This window comes from Micromesistius poutassou (genome assembly GCF_964030765.1).
Source record: "Micromesistius poutassou genome assembly, chromosome: 12".
Classification (NCBI taxonomy): Eukaryota; Metazoa; Chordata; class Actinopteri; order Gadiformes; family Gadidae; genus Micromesistius; species Micromesistius poutassou.
Window position 1 is genome coordinate 5,199,461 of NC_140282.1, and position 23,310 is coordinate 5,222,770.

Sequence of the window (23,310 nt, forward strand, 5' to 3'; positions counted from 1 at the left end):
GACTTTATTGCTTTGGCGCAAACAGATAAAAATATACACATGTAATGAGGTACGCTTTATATGCATATTTTCAGTCAGATCAGATCACATCTCTTATTCAATCTTTGGAAATTTGCTGTTGAGGACAACTTCTGTTGCCAAACACACACAAAAACACAGGTTTGAAGTTAAAAGTACACTTTTGGTTTCTGATTAAATTTAACCATATATTGCCCAACGACTCTTGCTAGTTGAGGTCTGTTCTGGGGGTTCAGCTAAATGCACCTCCAATTCTGAAACTTTTAATCATTTTATATTCAGAAATCTTAGTCTTTGGGAAAACGCTTTATAAATAAAATGTATTATTATTTAAAACCTTAAAACCTTAAATCTGAGTTAAAACCAGGTTTAAGAGCAAATGCTTTTGGGTGATGTATCCTAGCTTGCCATGTGTATGAATGAGATTTAGTATCTTCGATCGATAACCAGTTGTTAACTGAAATATTGAACATTTCTAAAGTTTATTTCGAAAAGGAGGTAATGTTATGTTTGATCCTATTAAATCAACTGATTAAACATGGTGATATTTAAGGTTAAGTGTGTTTATTGGAATCTGTCACTGAGATGTCAGTAAATACGTCATGTACCATTAGTTATACATAAACAAAATCAACTAATAATAAATATTGACATTTAAATAACTTAAAACATTTCAGCAATATACTCAATAAAGTAATAAAATAGTCAATAAACACAGAGCTAACAAATCAGCAACCATCATACAATCAGGAATGCATTACATATGCACTATAGTGTCAATATCAACAAGCAGAGAAACTCAGAAGGGAGTTCCAACTGGCCTGGTGACGATCATCAGCAGAGAAAGTAGCATTGCATAAAGTAATGTGTATCTCTCAAAGTATCCTAGTCACATGGTGTAGGACATTTCAAACAATTTACGCATTAAACTAACAAGAGCACACACGCATGCACCCACATTGACAGTGGCAGCAATCACACCTGTCACAGATTCCAGCATGGTTCAGCTAGGGACGCACAGATATGTATAGAGACATGCATACAGGCTCAACAGTATGACATGGCATTTCTGTTATGCCACACACCTTGGGAAACAATATAAACGCTGGTTGGTTTACCATTAAAAAAGGTCATTCAAGATTTCAACATAGTGGCAAGTGACCAAAAAAAGCGTAAAATAACCACAGAGGCCATGTTTAGTAACGATACAAAACTTAATCAAGTGATCGTATTGAGGTTCTACTTTTTTTTTTTAAATTCCTATAGCCTCAGATCCAGAATGCAAAGCAGATCAATCACGTTGTGTATGTAAAATATGGATATCAAGGAAAATTCCAGTTAGGCATTAGAGAGCCCATTAATTATCAGAACATACTCTATTATGGCAAAGGAAGTGGGTCCGATCCTCCAGGTGTACCCAGTGTACTACAATAGTGTAAACTTTGGGCCAGACCAGTCTGGGCAGAGGCATCCGGAGGTACGGGTTAGGGACTGAATGGAGCCCACTAGTGCACAGTTCTCTCCTCTGCTCCGCGTCCTCCTCTCCTCCATCCTCTCCATCCTACCCTAGGCTCAACTGCTTCTGTCATTTGTGTCCTGAGAAATCCTCCACACGAAGAAGAAGAAGAAGAAGCTCCGGAGATGGAGCTCGAACGCTGGCATCAAGGAATAGCACTGCAAAAAACACAAGAATTAAATTCCACTAACGAGGCGAAGAGGTAAAAAATAATTAAAAAGCCACCGTTGCTCCACCCATTCGCTCTTGTGCGTCTTTGTGCTCCGTCGCTAAACTTATTTGCTTCCGCAGTTGTTTTACGGAATTAGTGTCTGCTACTGAGCCTTTGTAAAAGGATGTATGTGCCCCCCTCCCTTAACTATTCCTCCCATACTACCATTGCCCTCCTCTTTCCCTCCCATCAAGTCTCCCAGACAAGTTTTCTTTCCCCACCCAGTCATAGTACCCAGCTTGCAAGCCCTTTTGTCAGTGCTTGTTTAGTGGGTCTGGTCTGTGAGTGTGGCGCATGTCATGCCAGCTTGGATAGGACGAGAGAAAGAAGAACGGGGGGGGCAGGGGGGAATCTCTTTGTAAGTTATGGGAACACTATGAGACAGACACAGGCGCTCATAAATTATACACTTCATTTGCATATGCTTGGAATAAGACATTATGCAAATATAACACCATTTGCATAATGAATTCCCCTTGTTGCCCAGTTCCTCCTTTTTATTTAATAATGCAAAAAAAAACAAAAGGGCTTTTCGTAGGAAATTAGCAGTGCACAGTGTGATTGCTTCCCAAATACTTTTTCATTGACGTGGAAAGGAAACAACGGACCAAATGTTAGAATTTAGAATGTTCTGCAATTAAAGAGCAGCAGCTTAGCATTCAGTATGCTTAAGCATGTGCATTTCTCCATTTTAATTGTCTATTCTACCTTGACTATCAACGCTGTGGGATTGCTAATTAACAGCGGTAGGCATATCTTCGTCAAAGGGTGGGGGGACGTTATTAAATAATTAAAATAAATTTCGTCTCTCGCTCTCAACCTCATCAGCACCGGGCGAAAACCTGAAACAAAAGCCAATGAAGAGAAAAGGCAATATAGCCGAATAATGACTTAATCAAATTTGACATATATCGCTAATTCAAGGGAATTAAGAAAAAATATGCTAACGATGTGACGATGTATAAAAAGATAATTACCGCAAGCGTGTACCGCATACTATTGCGAATTATCCAAACACATGGTCAAAAATCTATAATCCACTTTACGTGAAAAGTAAAAACAAACCCACTGCGGTAAAAATCATGGGATACGTGCCATCTTGCTTGGTGATGCGATGAGTAGAGGCTGAGCAAGAGAGGAGGTGTGTGGAGTCTGAAGAGGCGGTTAAGAGGAAAGGAGTGAAAATCTATAGCAATGAGGATAGCAAGTTGCTGCAACAGGATTTTGATTGAAAATAGCAAATTTTCCAGCACTGCATTCTCAGGCAGAAAAATATGAACTTCCCCAGACTACAATCCAATCATATCTTTCCCTGGTGACTACTAAGTATAGAAGCAATACTTGCCCTGGTTTGTAGAACGATAAGAGCTGCTGACGCCCAGGCTTGACTCTCTTTTCCCTAAACTATTTTCAACAGTGGACGTAGGACCGAGTGGAATGGAACGAAGGCAACCTAAAGACATATGCTGCAAAGCGGACCATAAGTAGCCAATGTATGAGAAACATTAGCCTTATTCATCGGCTTTTAGAATCAATTAACTCAGACGTTAATTAATGTATACCCCATAGAACAAAAGGGGGGTGGGTGGTGGGTGGAAAGATGGTTTTCATGGGCGATGGGGGGGAGCGGGGGGTGGGGGGTAGTAAGTGTGTGGTAAGAACGCTTGAGAGGAGAGGAGGCTGGCTACACGGGGAGGGGGGGGGGCGGAGGGGGGCTGATGGAGAAAGGGGATGGGCAAATGGGAGAAACAGAGAGCGAATGCAGTTGATGGTAGAGAGAAGTTGGCACAGTGCCATCCATCCAATTGTGGTACCCAGGCAGACTTGGGTTTGCTCCCGTGGGTAGATGGTTAGATGCAGCTGGGGACACAGATCGGGCGGCGCTATTTGGTGAGCTGCATGCCACGATGTTGGGAATTTATTTGCAAAAGATTGTAAGTAAAGGGAAACATGTACTCTAGAGCCAGAATCCTTCATCAACTTGATGCCACCCTGGAAAAAAATAGACATACATTTGCAGACCAAGAAGAAGACCCAAGACAAGGAACTCACCAAAGAGTTATTGGAGAAGTGCTTCCAGGACTCGAGTGATGCTTCTCGCCTGGTGCCATATTGTCGGAGGGTTTTGGGAGGTTACCCGCCATGAAATATTTTAGCAGATGACTCAAGATGGCACATGACCTCCGCCGCGATCAACACAAGGGGAGAAAATTGGCTGAGAAGTGGGCACCTGGGACCAACGGCAGAGATGTAAAACAAATAATAAACTTCAGGTTGTTGTTGTTTTAGCGATAACTGGGTGGGGGGGGGGGGGGGGGGTGGCGGTGGCACAAGATGAGGCCCCTCCCACTTGCTCCCCTCTCCCTCTCTTCCGTCTCTTACCAGCTGAGGCACAACTCTGTGCCAAGCAATCAGCCAGCCAGCAGGGCAGAACACGGCATGCCAACTGCTCGTTGGCAATCGGCGGATGTACTTTGGACAATTACGACCGATTCAGGACGTGAGCAGTCTTGTTTGTAGACTCAAGCCCACCACAGTCATCGCTTTGGAAGATGCCAACGGTACGACTACCGGCGATCTCCCAGCTTAAGAGGTGTGCCACTGGGAAATATGATGGCATCTGCCACGAAAACAAAACAGCGAGGCGGACGCCAGCGATTTAACCAAATCGACGCGATTGGATACGATGCACGGGTCGCTTGTTTTAAGTTTAGAGGGAAAAGAAGAAAGGATAATTAAGCGTTCAAACGGCTAATTACAACAACAAAAGTTTGCTTTGTTAATTAGCGCAACGGACACGATTAAAGGATTTCCGGGCTAATTAACCAACAGCAGAACCCGCCAGGGTGGAAAAAAACAACAAACATGACGAACAAGACAAAAGCGACGAGCTGTTGGGAATTGGGAGGAGGGTGTAAAGCGGGTACCTCTTTGTGCCAACCCCCCCCCCCCACCCCCACACACCACCACCACACCCCAGCCCGTCCTTTACCACTTCATTTTCACCACTATCGTCTTTCATTGCAGTGGCTGCCAGCCTTGTTGGTGGTGTGGGATCTCTACCAAAGGCGTTGCTGTCCAATACGCTGCCAATCTGCCAATCGCCAGCCTGCATGTGACACGAGAGGGAGGGAGAGCAGACCTAGGGACCATGCCAGAAGCTCAATGGCAGCTGTTTACAATGACACAGACGAAAAGAGCGAAAAAAAAAAAAAAACAGCAAACATGAGGACGCATACTAATGAAGTGCCACAACTAATTAAAATCACGGACAGATGGGACTTATTTTTTCGTCATTTTAACAGTTTTTGGATATAATGACACATTCTGGGTTCGTTTCGCTAACGACTTTTGCTAGGAAAATGGGAAAGGTGACAGGAAAGTACCGTTATCATGACTAAACGAGTCATTTTCATCATGAACAAGAAAAACTAGGACTGGCTATGGCTGATCTACATTTATTGCAGTCTCCACATGGATTAATGGGCTCCACACTGAAACTGGACCAAAAGGACTAGGTGGCAAGGATGGCACAGATCCAGGATGGACAGTTGAAAGGGTACAGAGGATATGCAGTGTTGGGATACTTGAGAGCATGTGACCTCTTTGCTGGCCTGGAAGCTACTGAGGTTAGGAGCAGCTGGTCCATGGAAACCTCTGGCAACCTCCTTCAATCTTAAAATGTGTTCCTGTGAAGCACATCCAATGCCAACCTACCATGCCTTGTGTAGTGGGTTTATAGGCTTTGATACATTTTAGGATTTAAAGTGGTTTTTTTTATATTGTTAATATGAATACAAACATTTAAAGGATGATTAGGTAAATCATCCGTTTCTGGAAACCTCCATTGGTCTAAATATTTTGATTCTTCTTGGATTTCTGGACAAGGGGCATGGTTATGGAATATGAATAATTGAAGAAGTCATCCAAAGGGAGGGATTAAAAGATCTTTGTGCTTGCTACCCTACCTTGGCATGCACCACCAATATGTCAGAGTCTTACTTTGCCTCCACACAGCAAGGGCTGAAGGAATGGTGGCATCTTTTGGGCATTTACAATAACCTCACACATTCGCGATCACAACGAAATACAATCTAATTAATAATTTCGCGATTTTTTTCCCCCCCGTACCCGTCAGTGCGAATCGCATGTGGATATAATCTTTCGGAGCTAATGAGCTTTGGATGATCAGTCGTTTATTTAATTCCATGGGGGATGCTAATTGTGCCATGTCTTCATTACACAAATGGATTACAAAAAAAAAGAGCTGCACGAGAAAGCAGAAAGGAATGGGGGTGGAGTGAGTGTATGTGAGTGAGGGAGAAGGCAAGAAGGAGCATATTTTTTCTTCCTTCGTTATATGCCAGTAGTCAAATAATGCCAGCCCTCACAAACAAGCAAAGAAAAGGTACTGCACTGCAAGTGATGTTCAAGTGCTCTCTTCTGGAAAAGATTCATTCTTTGCCTTCTTTCTACACAACCACACCACCAATGAAGACGTCTGCCACCCATGGCTGTGGATCTTACAACTTAAAACTGGAGCGAGACGAAAATCTGCCTGGATTCTAATTTCTCCACTGGATATTATTGGTGATGTTGAAATGATTAGCGTTCGCACATTAATAGTATTGAGCGTCATTAGCGCGGCATTTCCCGGTGTCTGGCTGAAGCGAAATGAAGAGGAGAAAACAGACACTGTGGCGGGCACTGGCTAATGTCCTCTGTGCTTAATCATCCTGCAGCAGAATGGTTTTATGCATATTTCATTTGCATATCATTAAATCGCTAAGGCATACAGGCAACCGCCGCTGGAGAGCGAGATTGTGGAAATGGAGGAGACCAAAGTGTAAAAGAAAAAAAAGCAACTCATTATGAGATGACAATCTTCAAAGGCACGCGCCTGCTTTCTGGCAACCTGCCGAATGCTAATTTGCCTAATTTGACATTAATTAAAAAAGTGGGTTCGGCCAACCTAAGATGCGGAATAATTAAGTGGCATACAATCTGGGAGGGAGGTCATTTTGAATACAGTGTGTTTATATACGTATATGTATATACTGTACGTGTAGCAGAAACGGATAGGAATAGAATCGGGAAATGTTAAATGATTGCTTTTTTTATATGTACTATACAGGGGAGTGTTTTTAACCAATGGCAGTAATGGATGTATAAAAATCGTGTTCTGATGTCTATTTCATCTGATCTACTGTAATATTTTAACATTCTTTATTGGGTAAGAAGACGCTGACTAATGACTGTTGGCAGCAGATTTTATCCAAATTGGGTGAATGCTAAGAGACAGGGGTGACTGCACCACTGATATATTGGATCATGAATACGAGAAAAAGAGAAAGTAATATTGTGATTATGAAATCTTGAAAACTGTGAAAAAACTAAATCCACACATTATTACATAGATACCCATTCCTCACATTTCAGGTAGTTTAGCCCTTAATCCTAATGTTTACGGACTCAGTGCTCACCATCTGCACTTTATTGTATTTTCAGCATAAAACCAATGCCATTTCCTATTTTCAGAATAATAGGATTCTAAATGGCTTCAATAAAAAAAAAACATCCCAAGTCCCTGAAAATGTTACAGATTTTTTCTTCAAAGGAAAGACAATCGCAAATTTTTCCCAGGTATAATTATTATCCAAAGAGACTGCGTTTTCGAATTTATGAACGCCTATTTACCGATTCCCTAACTAATTCCTTCCTGTACGCCTGTAAGTCAAATTCCCCCTAAGCCATACACAGAATATTCAAATGAAGTCAGCTTCACGCCCCACACAATTAGCCCTGTTTAGCAATTTGAGTAATGAGTGCCGCAGGGCTGTGGAGGAGGGGGGGCAGTGCGGAGGCTGGCAGAAGAAACCAGCGCATATAGCGAATAGTGGGTATCAGACTGGCGCTTTATTGCCATGGCACATGCAGATGTCGCTGTAGTACTTTCAAAGGCTTCTACCGTCCAAGTGGGAGGTAACGAGGAGCTCGTTTGGTATCGTCACACACCTCTGATGCACATTCAAGGAGCAGTGCTAATATGCAGAAGGCTACGAGACACATGGGACCATGCATGGCACCCACAGCACAGCTAAAGAGTTTAAATGAGTCTTGTCAGGTTTTGGGGAGAATGCAAATGATAGCGATTAAAATCCACTAAGGTATAGCCACACCATTTGGGTGTCCGTGTATGGCCGAGCGTGTCACATTGTGAAGATATTATGCAGAGTGTGCCACTTAATATGCAAAAGGAGTTTCTTTAGCATGCAGCACAGTGTGGGCTTGTATTGCTGGATTGTTCTCCCATGTGCTCGCTACTGTCTGAGTAATGTTATCTCTCTCTGAAACAACACCTCTTTTCCCTATGCTATCAAAATGTTGTCAGTAAGGTTCATTTTCAGGCGTGAAAATGTGTGCGACAGTCCAAACACTGTCTGTGATTTTGTGAATACATATCTACAGATATACTATGATACAAATGAATACCGTGCCAATGCCATATCCAAGTTTATTTAGGAGTTGATATTTTTATGCAAAAGTTATTATACTTTGAAAGCTTTTATACTAGAAAGGGAGAGTTTTAGGAAGATGGTTGACAAAAATGGCTTTCTGCTAAATACAAACACTTAGTTTCTATGTTTCCAGTCTACTGTTGCATTTACTGTGTTACCAACAGATACTTGACTTGTGTCTCACTTGCATGAGACTATTGTGTAGGCCACACTAGACCATCTGGATAGCATGGCTCTCTCCTTTAACTGCTGCTAAGTTCAAGGTCTGCAGATGAATTGGTTCCTGGTTAGTCAGTATCAGTATTAATGCCATGTTGTTAAAGCAATCGAGAAGGCCTGCTACATCTTATCATCTTTTTAAAAAGTGGGGTGAAGGTCAGATGTCATTCAACCAATCAACCTACATAATATAATGATAGCCCCAAAAGATAGTATGAGAATTATTTTAGCAAGAGCTGAAAAGGTGTACCGAAGCACTTGCATTACTATGCTTGTTGAAAACATTTTAGTTACATACGAATGTGGTCCATTTTATTGACCATGAGTTCCCCTACCTTTCGAGCAGCCTTTGGGAGAGCTGTCATTGCAACATAATGAGGGCTGTCCGATTAGATAGAGCTGTACCATCAGATAGAAGCGACTGGTGCTGCCTGTCTGACACATTCGGTGAAGCTAGAATGATTGCTCATGAGCTGAACAGCTGTACATTCAACAGCAAGCAGTAAAGAAGGAGTTCCTAGGAGGCATCCCAAATGACCACTGAGATTCAATGTGTGTGTGTGTGTGTGCGCGTGCGTGCATGTGTGTGTGTGTGTGTGCGTGTTTGTGGGGGTGTGGGTGTGTGTACATGCATGTGTATCTGGAAGACAAATGCCTGTCCTGCAGATGACAGTGAAACAGAAAGAGCAACAACAATACAAGAGGTCTGGCATGGTCTCTGCTGAGATCACAGATTGTGAGAGAGGGGGGAGGAGAGAGAGAGAGGTTGGGGCGAAGGGGAAGCAGGAGAGGAGAGGAGAAGGCTTGAAAGAAATGGTTTGTCTCTGCCGTGCTCCCATAGGGCCTGAACGGGGCACCCAGCAAGGGAACCATTACACGCGTGCCTCTGACAGCTCACTATCTCATTACACAACAGGCAGTTACCACCACCACCAACCTTAGCACTTCCCTGCTTTGGAGTAGAGGCTGTAACATCACCACCCAAACAAACAGCATTTACCGTTTTCATGCTTGCGTTTTATAATACTGATTATACAAATTTATTCTGGTAATATAATACTGCATTTGCCCATGGTATTTCCATAGCCAAATAAGTCTATTGTACCTTAAACATTTATAACTTAGAGCTACGGTATAGGGTTAATTTGTTTTGTCGAACAGTTGATAAACTACACTGTGGTCTGATTTAAGCAGCAAATTGTAAGAAATAACTTCAATAAGACCTGTCATGTGACCTTCACAGGCAAGAACAAATGATAATGGAACACATTTTACAGCCTGGCCTTGGTTTGCGCCATTGTGCTACAGTAATTAAGACATACTTGCTATAGACTATCCCTGATCTCAAAATAAAATGAAGGCTTTCGGATAAGCAGACTGAAAAGAATGCTTTAGAAATGTGGGACTTTTCCAGAAAGTCAGAGAAACACCTGGCGAGAAGAGTTAAGCTAGGTTTAATAGCATCTCTGCTTTTATGTCCGGTTTTCTTAAGGATCTAAAGGGAGGCAAGGAGGAATGGAAATAGATGAATACTCAGTATGAAAATGATTGACATAAAAGGCTTGTAATAGGGACCTTGAGACCCTTTCTTTCTTCCTCGTTCACACAAGCAAAAGACATTAGTGGTGTTTTCAGAGCAAATGCAGAGAATTACCTCGATCACGGACAGAACAAAAAGAGGAAATGTGCCTTTTTACGACTAAAAGCACCTCTCTGCCTTTTTTATTTCTCAGACTTTTTATAGATTAGCTTTCTTTTTGTACAGAGGCTTTCAGGACAGGATTCATTAAAAAAACTGAGTGCCTATTCCTCCATACATTGTTCAATGTGGTGGACTTGTTAGCCAAAGTAAAACACCAGACTTCCTCCAGCCCCAGGCTCTGTGCTGCTCATGTTGGCTTCATTAGGACCTACATGATGTGCCTGCCTACCATCACAAGAGACACACGGGTTGCAGCTGGAGGGATAATCACACTAGGACAGTGGAGAGATGGTGATGGGAGATGGAAATTAAAGAAAGTAGAGGAACAGTAATGGGAGGCTGGGGTGTAGAGAAAGGTGAGTGAGGAAAGAACGAAATTGAAAAAATGTAAAAGGACAAAAAGGCATATTGCACAGCTTCCCCATCTAATCTACCCGAAAGGACATGACTCTCTAATCTATAGGAAACCCTTTGTTCAAATTCCAAATGCTGCCAGAAATATGCAATTGGAATGGTTTTATGTGGGAAATGGACATGAACCCTATAACGTGGATGGTTGCATATGAATTCTAGATGTATATATTAATAAGCCTTCACTACTCTTCAGAAGGATATGGGTGGACTATGACATTTTGTATATCGACACCCTCTTAAAGTAATGGCCTAAGTCATATTTAGAATATATGGTTCAGTTTTTTCTGTTTTCTGAACAACTTGAAAATATGACTTAGGCCATTACTTTAAGAGGGTGACAATATGTAAAAACCTTTAGCTGTTTAAAATCTCAGATTGGCTGGTTGCAAAGCATGATGAAAGGATTTTGGCTGGTTTTCTAAGACCCCAGCTCAATTGTTGACATTGTCAATATCCAGATGTGAATCAGCCATGACTTTTGATCAACTTGTCCCTTCTCGTGGTGTACGTGCGTTCTGAAATTGGGCAGTTTGTGAGCTGTTGACATCCATTCTAAACCAAATAAGTGTTTAGCAGCTCCCACAGCTGTATCTTTGTTTCATCCAAAACAAACAAAACAAAGCCCCCATCTTTTCTCTGAATTATAACGGTGCGCCTCATTCTCTCATTTCGTGTGCATGGGCAGTGTTGTGTACAACACAGAATCAAAACAATAGCAGGCCAGTCAAATCCTTTAATAGCCACACTAAAACATATTGTTTGCAGTTTTGCCTAATTTAAAACATCCACCATTTATTGGATGTAGTAGTCAAGACTAATATTTTGCTCAATAGTTTGTCTGTGTGTCCTATGATGAATGCGGCATGCGAGACATGGTGGGTGAAATGCTAAAGTAAAAAGGGCCCCTTGTGAAATAGAAGTTGTTGGAGTGTCTCTCAAAGACACCCAGGAAATCCTTCCTCTTAATGAAAGCCCCTCCGTGTCCTTAAGTAATCCTGCTCTGTATTATCTGAACGTTGCAGTTAAGTGCTGCAATTAGGCCACCCTTTTTCATGCAAATCAATTTGACAGCACAACAATCAGTTGGTTCCGCCAGCTCTCACTCTCTCGTCCTCCCCTCTCGGCTCCTCGCCCTCTCTCCCTCTCTCCCCTCCATCTCTGCTACTATTTTGTCTGGCATTTGCAGGGGGTGCTCCATTTGCATTATTTATCAGATCAGGTTCGAATAGGCACCGCTCACTGCTGTGCGTTGATTAGTGCGGCATTACATATGTTAAGAACAAAAGCCCACAAAATAAAAGAATGATCTTGTCTATAGTACCCAAGCTTACCCATGCCACATGTGATATGAATAGGCCTTGTTTGTGTGTGTTTGTCATGCTTGTGGTTTATTCACTGCATCCCCTTCTTACTTATATTATGTAGGTTCTTGATACCACACAAGAAGTGATTCGGGCCACTACTTATATAAGAAGAACATGACGTATGCATCAACACTGCTACTTGACAGGTGGCGCTGTAAGCTCATGCCCCAGGACAACGTAAAACCAAACACATATAAAAGAGCAAAGCTGTGTCTCTTTGGGGCTAGTGTAAGTACACATTTTAAAGGAAAGTCATGCACTATGCCCTTTGTTTATTTCGGGTGAATTTGCTCTTACAAGGTTAGTCATTCGGATTATAAATGGACACCGTTTCTTCAAAGGAAGAACCCAATTATGGATGTACTGATGCAACTATGATGGATAGACAAGGCACATCTACCATTAAAACCAAATTTACAAGACAACTAGACACTGGATTTTGTATTACTGATTACTTTACTAACCTTAACTTTTGCGTTTGACAGAGAAAGAAAATGACAAGAAATCTTATCAGTTCACAAAGGCCTTTACTGGTTGTGGTTGAGCATATTCAAGCCCTTTGTACCATTGCTGGGAATGTGACTAGTTGCACACAGTTGTATGGGGTGAGGTTAGCTGCAAAAAAGGTGGGTTTGGAGCTCCATCAGGTGGTTCAGAAGGGAGTTCTAGATTCGGGGGGCGCACTTGCACAGAAGGCACGGTTTTGGTTTCCTGTGGTCTACAGTCTTGTCAAAGGGATGACGAGCAGGGTGCAGATTGCAGATCTGAAGGCCCTGGGGAATTTGTGGAGCTGTAGGAGGTCTGTGAGGTAGGTGGGGGCATCTTGGTAAGGTGAGCAAGGCCACTTTGCAGTCAATGCGATATGTGATTGATAGCCAGTAGACAGACTTCAGGTCAAGGTTGATGTTATCATGGTTCCAGACCCTCCCCAGGATCCGGGCAGTGCTGCTTTGGATGTGAAGTTTTTGGAGCAGTTTGTTTGGAAGGCTGAGCAGGAGACCCTTGCAGTAATCGATCCTTGAGGAAATAAATGCATGAACAAGCTACTCGGCATCAGCTATGGTTAGAGCAGGCCAGAGTTTGGCGATGTTGCAGAGATGGTAGAAGGATATTTTCAGATGCTCTTGACGGACCTCGATGAGGCCGAGGTGTGACGACCCTCTCTCTTCCTCCCTCTTCCTGCTGGTTCTTCTGGTTGCCTATCTGTACAGAGAGCCAGTGGGCGGAGCTGAGGAGGTTGTCAGCTGATTTGTTTTGCTTATGCCCTTTGGGTTTAGTCTTATGTTAAGCTCTATGCTGTGTTGACACCCTACATCAACATCCCCACAGCAAACCTTCCAATCATCCATAAACTAAACTCACCACTGATTATACAGATGACATGATATATTGGTATAGTATTCTTATTCTTATTTCTTATTTCGTATCTTGCTTTATCCTTTAATCATGTGAGGACTCCTGTCTACACAAGGATGTTACAACAGCTGACAGAGTGATAGGGACATCAACAATGGCGAGGGAGGTTATGGTTATTATGGTTATTATGGTTATTATGGGTTTAATGAGGAATTTCTGTTTTGCTGCTGATAAGTTGGAGAAAGTTGTCTGACATTAGCTTTGATCTACTCAAGGATTGCTTTGATATTTAACTAGGTATCATTAATGTAGGTGTGATGAGGAAGAGAATGGGACCATGGACTGAGCCTTGAGGGACGCAGGTGAACACTCCCCTTTAGTGCAGAAGTGAACTAGGTCAGTCTTGGGAGTTATGCCATGTATCCTCCTTTAACTTATCAATGTCCTTGTCCAGATATTCTCTACACCTGTAACAAACACTGTGCATGCATGTCACGCACATATCTTGTTAGTATCAAGGAAGTCTCTGTTGAGAGTTTTGTCATTGCGTTATTTATACCGTTTCAGATCCTCCCCACATTGCAGATGTCTATAATCAAATCAAGTAATGTTTACCCAAGACACAGAGTTGCCTGTGTTCTCATCAAGCAGAAGAGTGCCTAAGAGAATGTCTTCTCCCTTGTGACCGGTTTACCCAAGTACGAAGGTTAACATTATTGGTTGACTCTAAGGAAGGTAGGCCGGCTACCCATAGAAAAGGGTTTACATTTATTATTATTAATCCTTTGTTTTACCAGGGTAGTCACATTGAGACAGTAGTCTCTTTTACAAATGAGCCCTGGCCAAGAAAGACAGTACCTAGCTAAAAGACACATAAAAACAGAGAAACAGATTTAGATGCCACTGAGGAAGGTGGAGATGCCACTGGGGAAGGTGGGACAGCTGACCAGAGCACAAGGGTAAACATTTTGATTGACTCTGAGGAGGAAGGTAGGACAACTAACCAGAGCACATGGGTTAACATTTTGATGACATCGCTCACTGGTGAGGTGGCTGACCCAAGCACAAAGGTCAATATGTAGACGGCACTGGAGAAAAGCAGGATGGGCAAGACAATACACAGAAGGAAAAACAAAGCCTATATGACTAAAAGGTAGCAACATATAATTTTTTCCATCACAATAGTAGGTGGACTTCGCCTTGCTGAGGGCAGCGGAGTAGGCCTTCTGGTGTTCTCTGAAGGCCAGGCTATGAACTCTCTAGCAGGCCCTCAAGCTGAAGTCTGTTCTATTTCATTGACCTTAGTTCAAGGTTAAAGCAAGGGGCAGATCCTGAAAAATGGTCAAGGTCAAGAACAGCAAATTGATGTAGACAATGACCGTCATATCAAGAGTGGGGGTCGCTACACATGAGTAGTAGAGAGTTGGCAAACTAGTCAGGGAGGTTGTTTGGGGTTGTATGGGTAGCAAACGGCAGGACGATAGCTACTGCGTGGTGGTCGGAGATGACAAGGTATATGATCTGGATGCTTCCACATGATTCAGCATCAGTTAAGAGGAGAGGTTTGAACAGTCCAGGAGAGTGAGGAACTCAGCAGCTTGGGAGGGGCAAACATGTGAATGTTGATGTCGCCCAAAATGATTACTTTGCATGGGTAGGATTGAAGGTTAGAGAGAAAATCAGAGAATTTGTCTATAAAGCAGGAATTTGGTTTTGGAGGAACAGTAGACAAGCAGGGCTATCATGGAGTGGGGTTGCAGACATTTAAAGGCCAGATGTTCAAAGGAACCTGTAGCATGTTCAGATAGTGGGGATCATGTCCGGCAATCTCTGTAGACTACTAGTCCAACCCAGTGCCCAGAGCCTCTGGCTTTGTGGATATAGCTACGGCCAGGTGGAGAAAGTTGATTTAAACTTTGATAAGATGCCAGGTCTCGGTGACACAGGGAATATCTGTATTGGCTTGTGTTATTCAGTCATCGGCAGTGTAGGTTATTTGAAAGGAACTGTGCAATATATATAAATCGGTTTGGCAGTAGGTGGCTGATTGCAGCAAATGGGCGCATATTTCAGGAAGTTCCATAAAACAGTGAAATATACCCCAACTTTTAAGTTCAGCTGAGCATTTAAGGATGGTGAATGTGCAGTGTTTTCAGTAATCTGTAATCAGGTTATATTGTTAATACCACGGCAGGAGCCTTTGTGGATGGTGTGCACCCACCTGTGCAAGGGCTCAAACGTGCACAACAAGTGCTTCGATGGTACACACCCACGAGGGCCGAACCTATGAGGACAACCCAAACCCTGCTCCACCTATTTCCACGTCATGACAGGATATTAACCTGTGTCAAACTATATGAAAGAATGAATAACAACAAATCAAGCAGTTGAGAACTCAAAGTGTCCAACACAACACACGTTGTTCGTTTTGTATTATAGCCTATTGTAAAATGTGATTTTACAATAAAATGTGATTTTACAATAGGAATAGAATATTTGGTTAGTTTCAAACGTTTTGAACACACACTATTATATATGTGATGATGAATTAAGTTTGACGTTCAATATTCTCCCCTTTTGGTTTCCTAATCTCAATAGCTCATTTAGAGCATATTTTTCAGATTAGTCAGTTATGTCACACATTGGACAATGTTTCACGTATATTTGTGGCAAATGATGACCTTGATATGAGGAAAATATTGTGCTGAATATAACACTATATAAAACATAATAATGTGAAAATTGTGAAAAGCTATTTTGTTTTGCAAGCTAATATCGTCAAACTTAAATCAGTGCGGTGCATTTATATCTCAACCTTCATTAACCTTTTTAATTATATAGTTATAAGATTGAAGAAATTATAACAAATCAAGCACTTGAAAACACTCAACACTCACACACAAGAACGCACAGATATTTGAATGAGTAATCTATTACGAAGGCGATCGTGAATAGCGCAACACAGAAGCAAAAATGTGTGTTTGTAACCTTGTTATGTATCTATCACAGTGATTGAAACATAAGAGATATAACATGACAATGTTTTATTACACGGCTCTTCTCAATGCTGTGGAACACTCCGGTCACTTGCATCTGCCTTCCTGACTTCCAGTGGTGAATTATTTTTTAATAATGACCCATTGCTAAGCATATAATGACCACTGTCAAGGAAAGTGGAGTGATTCACGTCTTTCATCACTCCGCAAGTAGTCCGGTAACTTATCAATCCCAGCGTACTCGGTTGCTAAGCGACGTCAACGTCTTTGGCGGACTATTTCTCTGCTGATCAACACTACGAATGGTAATTGTAAAAAGACACACCATGTGAAGTTATTTTTTCGTTTTGGCAAGTAGCCGTGTTATAAGCGGTATGTATAGAACGTCGCCGGTCATTATCTAAAATAAGCCCCATCAGGGCAAAGCAAATCACCTCCGCTTCATGTCGGTGCCTGTTTGCCCTGTCGGGGCTTATTTCCCAATAATGACCGGTGTTCTATACATTATCCCTTACATAATACATATAGCATTCCTATTATCACACCAAATAGCTTATTCCCGGTGTTAAAAAAATGAAAAATGACGTTATATCTCTGACCAAGAGACAAGCCCAACCCAGGCCCGATGAATGGAGGGGAAAGTCCGATCCCAGCTGTGGGCAGAGAATCAAACCTCTATTTCACATTGGTGATGTCATGACGGATCTCCTTTACTTTCATTGAAGCACTTCTAGCTGGCAAAGCTGGGTTTTGATGGCAGTTCTGCAGACCTCGCCATCGCCTTCCCCGTAGCCGTCGCCTTCGTCGTCCCCTCGCCTTTGTGAGGATTTCATCTGGCATCTTTTTTAGCTTGCATGGATAAGAAAACATATCTTCCCGCACCAGTGGGCGCTCGCGTTCCTTTGTCCGGCGAGACATTTTTCGTACGGTTTAGGTGGATCCTCTGTAGATGTATTTCTTTGCATACTAGTAGAATGTTGCAAAAACATATCATCAGCCTTTTATTTGATTCCACGAGGAGCGCATTGGGGGGAGAGTTTACAGACATGTTAAAAAACTCTGATGATAGATCCCACACCACTGCATTAATCCAAAGCCTGCAATTGCTTAAAAAGGAGAGCTCTCCAGCTTCAGGTCATACAGTAAAAAAAGCAAAAAATAAGACTGTAATCCAGATGGCCAGCTGTGGAGAGGTAGATCCAAGAAATAGGTCCAGTGGCAACAGGTGTAGGGGTAGATCCAGGTAGTGACCAGAGCCAGCTGGCTACAGGTTGAGAGGTAGATCCAGGCAGTGACCAGAGCCAGGTAGCAACAGGTGGAGAGGTAGATCCAGGTAGTGACCAAAGCCAGGTAGCAACAGGTGGAGAGGTGGATCCAGGTAGTGACTAGAGCCAGGTAGCAACAGGTAGAGGGGTAGATCTAGGTAGTGACCAGAGCCAGGTAACTACAGGTGGAGAGGTAGACCCAGGTAGTGACCAGAGCCAGGTAGCAACAGGTGGAGAGGTGGATCCAGGTAGTGACAGGTGGAAAGGATGCCCCAGCAGTGGAAGGGCAACGGAGGTAGTGGAGACATGGAACAATGGGGAGGATGGGACGGAAAAATAAAACTAGCTAGCCAGATAAAGGCTGTCAAAAGTTAAAAACAACACACAAACACAACTCGGGTGAATGTGTAGCATTGCGAAAAACGAATAACCATGGGAAATAAGTGAGTTTGCACATTTAGAGAGCACAGAGATGAGTGCAAGCCAAAGTATGCCAGCGTACCTCAGTTTTGAAACCAGAAATGGATGTGTGTGTGTGTGTGTGTGTGTGTGTGTGTGTGCGTGTGCATGTGTGTATGTGGTTGAGTGTGTGCGTGCACATGCTTTAGTCCATCCGTCTGTCTGCAGAGCATTTTAGTCTCATATTGCGAGTGCTTCATTAACATGCCAGCTACTCAAAAACCGAGCAAGAGTCATCTCTTCATCAAATTCCTTAGCAAAGTACAGAGGCGAGAGTGGAAAAGAGTTGGGCAAAATCTGAAGGAAATCACTGCAAGTGATCTTTTTTAAGGGTCAAATAAATTTAATCTGACAGAAATAATATCAGGGGAAATTTTAAAAGAGGAGGAAGGGGAGGGTGGGGGGATGGAGAGAGTGGTTGAGATGGGAGGAGAAAGGAGGTGCTGTACTTTGGGTCTGTACGTCTTTATGTTTCAATCCGACATAGTTTTGTTCCCTAAAAGGAAATCAGAGGGCTAAGACTAGTCAATGCCTTGCCTTGAAAGTCATGAATAAACATCAAGTTGCCTTTCTGTGCATATATCATACATCACAAGAACACACCACCTAATGCAAGGAGTTTCATCGCTCATTGGCGCATGGAAAGTCAGTGAAATTACCGACCAAGTATGGAGCTGGCAGGGAACAAGGGGGGGAAGGTGGGGGGGGGGGGGCATATCCAGCCCAAATGGATTCCAGTGATAACCACAAAAAGTGTTAAATTATTAAAAATTACAATTTAGGAATTCATTCTGTTCACAATTCCTCCAACCTTTTATTACAGAAATAATACCTTATTTTATTGCTGCATGTGCGGATTCCAATGGCTCATTGAGAAAAGGTTGTCATTTGAAACCAGTCACTTAACAAAGAGAAGCTATTGTTCTGGGCTCTATAGGAAATTTAAAGGTATTCATCAGCATCACAGCAGGTTGCAGTGGTATAATGTCATAATTCAAACAGTGTGCAGTGGGAGACCATGATGAGAACTGTCTGATTTACACTGTGCAGTCTTGCCAGAATAGAAATGTTGCATAGAAGATGCACCTGCGATCGAGGGCAGAGACCAATTGATGCGCAGGGGGAAAAAACTTAATGTACTTGCAAGATCAATCAACAGGCAAATCAATGCAGTTTGAGCTGTTTAGTAGATTAAATATTGAAGCCTAGGTGAGATGAACATTTAATTAATGGTGGTTGTAAAATAATTTTAGGATGTAGGAGGTGGGAACTACCACAAATAAATAATACATTGTAATGAATATAGGAAACGACGTCCTTTATACGCAGATCCTCTATTTCATATCTACAGGTGCTGCAATATCTTGCAACTGCCTTGGGCAACTAGCCTCAGGACAAATCCACAGAGAATCACATGGAAAATATCCATAAGTGGAAAATGCTAATTAGAATGTGTGCCTTTGCGTTTGAATGTGTGTGTGTGTGTGTGTGTGTGTGGGCATCTATAACTGCAACTGTATACATTTGCATGGAGTCTCTGGATGAGTGTTGGGGCAGGAGGGACGTACACCTAACCATGCGTGAGAGCAGTGTTGTGCAGCGGAGTGCAGTAATTTCTTTGATCATTTTTAATGGTCGCTCTTTCATGTGCGGCTGCAGCGCGTACAAATCTCCCTGCAGGTGTCATCTCATTCCTTCAGATGTGGGATTAGTATGCAGCAGGCAATAAAAAGCCAGGCCATTACACTGCGCGCCGCTCATACATAATCTCAACACACCGGGATCATTACCTTTTCAAAGCATGATATCAGCTTGCCGTCTGCAGAGAGGCAGGGAGAAAGCGATAGAACAACAAAAAGACGACCAAAATAAAGAGGCAGCAAAGCACAGTCGCGATAAGGGATGGGAGTGTGAGTGTGTGTGTGTGTGTGTGTGTGTGTGTGTGGGGGGGGGGGATTGAGAGAGGGGTAAGAGAAAAGAGCTATCAATCAACATGGCTGACATGCAGGCTTGGCTGTGGCATGATGATTCATTTGCCTTCAACTGTGGTCTTGTACCGTGTTCTGACAAACATCCATGAAAATGCGAGATTTCCCAGTTCAATATATACACTATTCTATACATACATTATTTAGCCATTTCAGCTCTCTCCCTTGTTCTACATTGAACCAAGGCTATGCAAATCGGTGTGTCATATTCGATGTATACAGGGAGACAGAGAGAAGCCAACCACACACTCAAATAAAATGTACACACATATACTATATATGAGTGCTCTGTCTCTTTGTGACACACACACACACACGCTCACACAAACACACACAGTCAGCAGGAGTAGGAATATAAGAGTCCAACATAACCATTCAACGCGTACCGTTATGATTGTTAAACAACAGTTTGTTCCAACCAAGTAATTTGATTGGACAAGAGGCATTCCATGAGTGCTGATATAGGGTATAACATATAACTGTGATATAGAGTATCACTCCGGTTTACTGGTGTTTCTTAATAAACGTTAATTACATTAATGATCGTAAGCTGTGAACTCGGAATCACACACGCCTCCAAAGCGACTGTCAGCAGACATCCATGGTTGTACAATAAATGGATACATACAGATAAATGTACATGATACAAAGACCTGACCCTAGACCTGCACAAAGTAGCAAGCTAGCGTGCAGGAAAATGTTTGTATTGCCTGGCTACAGTCCAGTCCCAGTACAGCTGGGACTGTGTTTGCGGAGCCAGATAAATGATAAAATAATCAAACAAATCATAATTTGTTGTCACTTATGACTGTTTACTACTAAATAGAGAATGTAAAACTGTTGCTTGCTTGCTATTGTTTTCGGTAGTTGGGTGACAGGCAATATGTATTTTATGTATTGTATTGTTATTGACATTGCTGTGAATGAGGAAGAGTCATATTAAATATGGGACTAATTTCAAAATGATTTTACATGGTTCTATAATGTATAGACATGAAAACTAAAAAGAAAATCTAGAGATCACACGCTATCAGAAGCCTATGTTACATAACATTCACACAAAGAGTCAAGAAGCTCGGCTCCCATTGTTCTTCTCACAAACACCTACACAACGCTAACTTTGACAGAGGGCTCGGGGCCAAATGGTCTGTTTCATGAGTAGAAATAAGTACAGATTGGTATGGGCGTTTTATAATTAATAGTCCCCACAATTACATCAACCCGTCTAAACTTCAGAGAGAAGTTGTCCTCAGTGGTGTCGTAAAGCTATAGGCTCCAATGTTTTATGAATAGCCCTGAATCTTTTTTGTTTCCACACAAATAAGAATAATAAAGAAACAGCCCTGGATCTATGCATCTGTCATTCTGATCATGCCTTTCGAAAGCAATATGATATTGTTGATCAAAAACGAAAAGTACGAATTGTATGCGTGTGTGCGTGCGTGCGTGCGTGTGTGTGAGATTGAAAGAAAATGACATATTCTAATAAAGTTATATTAACATAAATACATTTAACCGTTTTTATCTAGTACTGTACGGTAGCATGTCAAAAGAGGCTCAATGAAAGCCATTGTGAAGTATTCTGCTTCTACTCAATACTACTAATTACTAACAACAACTAATATTTTGAAAATAAATGAATAAAGTGTCCTATGATTACGACATATACATTGAATAGGGTGCATAATAGGGTGCCAGAGTGCATAAAGAAGCATCACAATAAAGCTTGTTTATCCAAAAACATTTCTGTAGGAGGATCCCCCAGACCCCTCTACAGAAGTCCAGGCTAAGCCTTGAATGCCCTCCAATCCTAGAAACGCCCCTGGTTGTCTCACATGGTGGACCACTGAAACAAGTCTCATCCTTTCCAAAACGTAGCCAAGATAGTTGTCTCAGACAATATGCTATAGGTTTAGCGGCTCATATTTGAGAGGAGCCCGGCATTATAAGAATGGATTGTTATGGTTGGACGGTTCATCTTTCTAATGTTGTTATCATGAATATAAAGACTGGTAGGTTTGGGAGGAGGCACTGTGGAATATATTGTGATTATAAAATAAGTACCTCTGAGAATATAAATATTTATAGAATCCGGGCTAAAAGTGCTGAAAAAATTATATATTTGCATGATGTACTAAACAATATTTTGAGTATGCTTTTGTGGTACTTTTAGCATTTTGCACTTTTTTTTACATGAATGCACAGTACATAATAGGTCTAAAGGAAATTCCTGTTGACTGCAGAGGGCTGGCTCAAATTAATATTCATCTATTTTTTTATGTTAAACTGATACGATAGCAAATTAAGTCTATTGAACAGAAAGGATTTGATATTTTGGCAGTAAATAAGTGGGCCAAGATCAAGCCTTAGTCTGTTCTTCAACCTTTGTATTCATCCCAACACACAGGAAGATGTTGGAGCTCATTGATTAAAAACAGAGCTTTGTGTGGTACAACTGTGGATTATCATCTAGTTAAGTGGTGGTTAAGTATCTGGAAAGATTTTGCGAGTTTTAAAAGTCAAAAATGTAGTAGATTATAATTACGTATAATAGAGATTGTATATAAAAACACATAAAATGAAAAACCTGTCTAATTTTATTGCATTTTTTCAACAATATCAAAAGGTTGTTTTGGTTGTAACTTAAAAAAAAACGGCAGTAAACATGTATCTCACAAAAACAATAAAAAAAACTCTGGGTTGTCATGGCTAACAACATTTCACCATTACCCTATTCCTCAGTAAAAGTGAATATGTTTAAAGGGAAGCACGATGAAAAAAGGAAAAACATTTCAGAGAGATGTCTGCCAGGCGTTTTGATTCCCTCGATGCACGAGGGAGGGCTCCCACTGGTCTGATAAAACAGCCAGGGTTCCGACAGCAAATGATGCCTTTCACCAGAAGCAAGCCTACACGGTTTTTAATTGGCCTCCTCTGTAGCGGTGAACCTTAATGACTTTGTTCCTGGATTAAAAGCCTCAGAATGTTCAGGCAATGCGAGGGTCCTAACCTTTCCTCAGCTGCTCTCCTCCTCTCTGACTCCCCCCCTGCCCCCCCCCCCCCCACACTCTACCTCTCCCACCCCCAACTGTCTACTCTCACTCTCTTTACTCTTTCCTTTTACCTCTTATTTTTTATCTCACATTCGCTGCCCACTTTTTCCAACAACCTTCTCAGATGTGTTTTCAGTGCCATGTTGAAAGCATTTTTTTATCTTCCAAATTGCATTACACTTAGCAGATGTTTTCTCTAATAATTCAACATAATATTGCCTTTTTGTAATT